At 56.4% G+C, this 5,855-nt stretch overlaps 1 pseudogene; it reads left to right on the top strand.

The window, feature by feature from the left end:
• Positions 1 to 113: 113 nt before the first annotated feature.
• LOC114008863 (ubiquitin-60S ribosomal protein L40 pseudogene) lies at positions 114 to 564 on the top strand (annotated as a pseudogene).
• The last annotated feature ends 5,291 nt before the right edge of the window (positions 565 to 5,855 follow it).

Below are 5,855 nucleotides of genomic sequence, written 5' to 3'. Positions count from 1 at the left end.
GGGGGTGGACTGGGTGGCGGGGTGGGTCGTGGGTGCCTGGGTGGGTAGTGGGTGCCTGGGTGGGTAGTGGGTGCCTGGGTGGACCAGCAGCCAGATGGTTGGTGGATGCAAAGATGCAGATCTTTGTGAAGAGCCTGACGGGCAAGACCATCACCCTCAAGGCCGAGCCCAGGGACTCTGCCGAGAATGTCAAGGCCAAAGTCCAAGATGAGGAGGGCTCCCCCCTGGGGAACAGCACCGGAAACGTGCGGGCAGACAGCTGGAAGCTGGCCACACTCTCTCCAATGGCCACTTCCAGAGCGCACCCCCTCTCCCGGAGCTTCATCTGTGAGGCGGCATCGAGCCCTTCCTCGGCCAGCTTGCCCAGAGTCACATCTGTGACAGGACGATCTGCTGTGAGTGTCACACATGCCTGCAGCCCCTGCCATCAACTGCCACAAGAAGACGTCTGGCCACACCAACGACCTGCACCCCAGACGGTCAAATAAGGTCCCTCCCTGCAGGGCAGCCTCCTGCCTGAGCAGCATGGCCCTGGGGCTCGATAAAGTTCCCCTTTGTTTATAAACCCCCGGTGTCCTCCTTCTCTGGAAGGCCAGTGTCTGGGGAACGACGCTGTCACTCAGTCAGGCTTTGCAAATGGATCAGGCTGACACGAGTGTTGGACAAGGTGGACAAGTCCCAGCGGGCTTCCCCCACACGTCCCTCCTCCCCAAATGGCAGCAGCGCAGCCATGAGAGGCCCAGTGAGGGCTGGTTCCCCACCCCTGCCCAGAGCTTGGTGCTCCGTGCTCACCCCCTGCCCCGGGGAATCACAGCCTCTGTCCTGCTTCCACAAAGACCTCCAACCCCAGGAGCGTGGAAATCCGGGTGGGGCAGAGACCTGGGAGAGGGAAGGACTCTCCTTTCCTGGCTCTCCACGCGTCACAGGCCACTCGCCCTTCCTGCCTCGTTATGTCAGCTCTGTCTTTCTGCACGGCAGCCCTGCAGGGTGCAGCACGCAGAGGGGGCCCGCTCGCAAGAGCTTCCTTGAAGCCTGCCATTCAGGGCGTGGTGGCATCTGCCTAGCCAAGTCTGCCATTCTAGGGTGGCTCACTGGGGCTTCTACGCCCCCCACCGCCCCTGCCCGCGCCTTCCTCTCTTCCCATGCTCAGTCTCCTCAGGAGTCCTCCTGCCTCCTGCCTTCTCCTCCCTCTCCCTGCCAGCCCCTGCTCCCGAACAGGCCGGCCCTGGCTGCTGGGCCCTCCCACTGCCCGCTGCACAGCTCATCTGACCGCCAGTCTGTCCTTCGACCACACATCAGGGAACGCTGGCTCGCAACCCCTTCTGAGCAGAGCCCAGCTTTCATTCTCCTGCCCTGGAAGCCCACATATCTCAGAAGACATCGACCCCAGCCTCAGGGCTGGTCTTGACAAGTCTTAGCCAGCCTAGCCCCCAGCCTTTGCCAGTTCGCACACCAGGCACACCAGGCTGAAGCCAGGAGGCAGCAGCGTGACCCTCCGGGCAGCCACCAGGACCTCGACATAAGGGAGCCCAGCCGGGCCCATTACTGCACCTCCGCTCAGAATGGACAGGAGGCACGGTGCCTCGGTTGCTTCCAGCCACGATCAGAGGCAACTGCAAAGACGGGGAGATTCCGGACCAGTCTCAGGTCAGCTGAAGCTGAGTCACGCCCCAGTCACTAATGATACCCTCTGGAAGCTGGAGTGGGAGCTCCACTCTGAGCAGGAAGTCAGCCCCCTCCTCAGAGGAGACGGCACTGCGCCGGGAGGCAGAGACCTACACAACAACTCGTATTTCCATTGTTCTCCTAAGGATAGTCTTCACCAGGAAGAGCGAGAACATGTCGCACGCCAGTGTTCCATCTTCAGTTCTCGGACTGCTGAAGGACATCACGGGGGCTGGAGGATGAGAGGTGGACAAGGAGAGGAACTGGGAGCACTGGAGACCAGCCCCAAATCTTGACCTAACTCCCCAGCAAATCCCACCCCAAAACAGCTTCTCAAAGATGCTTGCAAGTGTTTAGAGAACGGCAAGGACAGCAGCAGCAGCAGCAGCTCTGGTTGGTGCCTTCTCTGAGCGGGTGCCGACTGAGCCCTTGGCATGTGCGAACTCATTCACACCCTGAGCAATGGGGACCCACAATTAGCCCTATGCAATGGGACCAGTATCACCCCCATTTTACGGAGGAGTAAGCAAAGGCCTGGAGAGGTTAAGGGGGAAGAAACAAAAGCGCTGGACGCTAACCTGGGTTCAGAGCACCGAGCCATACTTGCATGTGCTTGTCCCATCCCCCACCGTATGGCAGACTCTCCGGGACAAGATAGTGGGGTTTCCCCCAACTCCACCTTTGCATTCCTTAAAAGGAACATTTTCATCAAGTTGTCTTCTCTTCTGCTGTGATTCCTAGGTCAATAAATTAGAGGGACCAGCAAATGGCATAATGTCTATGTCGCTGGAATCCCATGTACTCAACCACAGTTTGAGTCCCAGACCCGGTGGCTTAAAAAAAAATCACGCCAGGCGCATGTGTGTGCGTGTCCAAGATCCTGAGAGGAGAATGGAGAAGGGATTGCAGCATGGTCATCCCCCCTGGGGGATGATTTCTCACTTTCTGTCTCTTTCTCTCTGTCTTTCTGGCGAGTACACACGCTCTTATAGCAAAAATCTCTCCAAAATAAACAAATAAATAAATAAATTAGGGAAACCCTAGAGACTGGCCCAACTCATAGTAACATTATCATGTATTTAGACTTCCTTAGTTTTACCTAACGTCCTTTTCTTGGTCCAGGGTCCCATGTGGGACCCACATTACATGTAGCCATCACGTCTCCTTAGGCTTCACTGGCCTCTGACAGGTCCTCTGACCTTCCTCGTTTGGGGTGACCTTGACCATTTTGAGAAGTATTAATCAGGTATTTTGCAGGATTTGCCTAATGTCATCTCATGACTAGACGGAATATGGGCTTTGGGAGGACAACCACAGAGGGATGCCACAGCCACCACACGCCATCATGCTAAGGGCACACACAATCCACAATCCTTACTGCTGGTGAGGCCTTGGCCACCCCCCCAGACGGTGCTCGTCTTCCTGCAAAGCTGCTCTTCCCCTCCTTCCATGCTGTGCTAAAGAAGAAGGCGCTCACTGTCCACAGCTCATACACAACTTATCTACAGAAGTTATGTGGGTTTCTTCCATGAGGGAGATGCTCCTATTATTTAGTAATTCATTACTTATCCATTTATTTAATCACTATGGCCTCATGGATGCTTATTTCATACTTTGCAACCTAGCATATTTTGCCAAGCTTTCGATCCTGGTATCCCCGGCATTCTGGGGGTAGTTGGTAAAACATGGAGAGTCGGCTCTGAGACATTCGCTGAGCCCTGTCTCTAATGCAGGATCGTTATCCACCCTACAGCACCAATGGGTTGGGAAGTCCATGTTGACATCTGATTCTTAAACGAAATAGAGACTGTGCGAGCACATGGCATTTTGTAAGGGAGCCCCACCCGCAGGACAAGACTCCTATTTGGTGATGCAGCTGTAAATCTGGTGTGTAGTCAGTAGGGATGCAAAATGTATTTCTCTGCTCTTGGTCAATACAGCTAGCAACACCGCCCCGGAGCCTCTAGGCCCTGTCCGTGGTCCTGCCCTAGGTTTCCACTCAGCCTGCAGATTCAGGCGCGCGAAGCACCGGCTGCTCCAGCCCGGGAGCAGCACAGGGTCTGAGTGACAGAGTAGGCCCCTCACTCCTCTGCTGGCTGATGTGATGAGATGAAAGGAACCAGGTGAAATACAACAGGAACACTACTGTCCTGGTATTACAGATCAAACGTCAGACTCAGATGCCAGAAATTCGCAACACAGACCACAAGCTGGGCTCCAACAAGTCAGGATTAGTAAGCAAACAAATAAACAAAACGAATTGTGTTGGATTAAGAGAGACCTGAGGGCCACACCGACCAGATATAGTCCACAGTCCTGGAGAGGAAGCTTTTTTTTTTTTTTTAAAGCAAAGATGGACGTTTTGAGGTCAAATAAGGAAATCTGGAAAAGGCCTGCAAAAATTTATTGAGGCAGAAAAGTGATGATCATTTACTGGAAAAAAATCTAGGTTACAAAACAGTATGCACAGTCTGATCTCATTTCATGGAGAGAATCTACACATAAGTATAGAACCAGCTCCGGAAGGATTTGACCAAAGTGTCACAGAGGGGCTCCCTGAGAGACAGGAGAATAATGCTCTTATTTTGTGTGTGCATAGGTCTAATTTTTGCAGTGCATTTAAAGTGCTTCTCTCATAATACAAGGCATCATAACAAGGAAGAAATCACTGGCCCTCCCCCAGGGTGGAGAGCCCCTGGTTTAGCAGAGGTGTCTAAAGGAGGTCCCTGGAGGTTTCAGTGGCCAGAAACTGAATCCAAGTGGAGAGCGTGCGCACCATTCAGCAGGCAGCCCCGCCTGAGCCCATGCTCGTGGGTGAGATCTTGGGGAGTGTTTCTCGGTCTAGCCCTTTGTGTTATTGTAGGAAAACTGAGTCATGGAATGGGTTGAGGGCAGCTCTAGGGCCTTGACAGCATGTGGACATGGCTCAGGGCTTTAGGAACGGGGCATTTGGCCTGGAGAAGGGGAGACGGATGTAGTGAAGGGGCAGGAGCGCTGTTTTCAAATCTTTAATGGCTGCCTTATAGAAGAGGCTACGTGAGGCCCTGTGCAGACGTGAGGACTCGGTGAGGGGCAGAAAGGTTCCAATAAGGAGCTGTCCAGCTTGGGGAACCTGTGGTGAGGCTTGCAGGGGTGTGGGGGACCTCCTGCCCAAGGTCTCCGGGAAGTCCTTCTGACATAGAGGCTCCGGTTCTGGAACTCCAGGTCATAGACAGAGCGCGGTCTCCATATTAGGGCTCTGCTCAGCCTGACTCAGGTGGGAGCCACTAGCCTAGGGGAGGGCTCAGCTGGCCCGCAGGGAAGAAGGCTCACGGTGGTGACAGGAAAGCTCCACAGAGGGTGGCAGGTGGGCTCCAGGGGAACTGTACCAGTTAGCTGCCTGGGGTGGGGTGCCTGAATTCTCAAACCCAACACTCACCACACGGTCTTCCACCTCCCGCCCTCAGGGTGCCCTGGGCCGGTCCATGCCAGGTGCTCCTGGAGGTCTATCACCTCCCACTTGTCAGGTGACAGGGAGGCAGCCGGCCTCTCCCATGTTGTAAAAGGCCAGCCAGTGCCCATTTGAGGCCCAGGACTCTGGGCTCCCCGGGCAGGGCTTGGGGTCTCAGGTGGCCTTGGAAACCCACTCCGGGGCTTCGGTCCCTGGGAGAAAACTCGGACCAGTGCAGGCATAAGGGGGGGGGAGGTGCTCTCCTGCCAAGTGGGTGTCCTGTCCGCCCTGAAAGGCAGTCACGCCCCTGGGCCAATGGCCCTAAGAGGCATTTCTCGGCATTACTCTGTCCATCCCAGCGGCGGCACGGACTCGGCTAACCACCCACACCAGTCCCGCTCACCCCATGCAGAGGTGGCTCCGCCGCAGGAAGGCTGCTCGGTTACACCCCGCATGCTGGCCCCGGCTGTCTGCCCATCAGAGCCGAACCGGCGGTCCCCAGGCCCCAGGCCGCGAGCCCAGGATGCCAAGCGGGCACCTTCTGCGTGCTGGGCAGGGAGGGGTGCAGTGAAGGAGCCAAGGCTGCAGGGCGCCCCGGCATGTCCGCTCCTCCGCAGGGCCAGCCGGCCAGATGCCCGGTTCCCCTGCGCCTCGGTCTCCGCAGGGTAGGGAGGGGTCCCGAGGCCAGAACCTGCCGCCTCCTTCCACCGCGACCCCGGGCGGGCGTAGAGCGCGCAGAGGGGCCCGCACTGCCGGGGGG

This window comes from Tupaia chinensis, unplaced genomic scaffold (assembly GCF_000334495.1).
Source record: "Tupaia chinensis unplaced genomic scaffold, TupChi_1.0 Scaffold000407_1, whole genome shotgun sequence".
NCBI lineage: Eukaryota > Metazoa > Chordata > Mammalia > Scandentia > Tupaiidae > Tupaia > Tupaia belangeri.
Note: the sequence above shows the minus strand (reverse complement) of the source record. Positions and strands in the feature narration are given on the sequence as shown.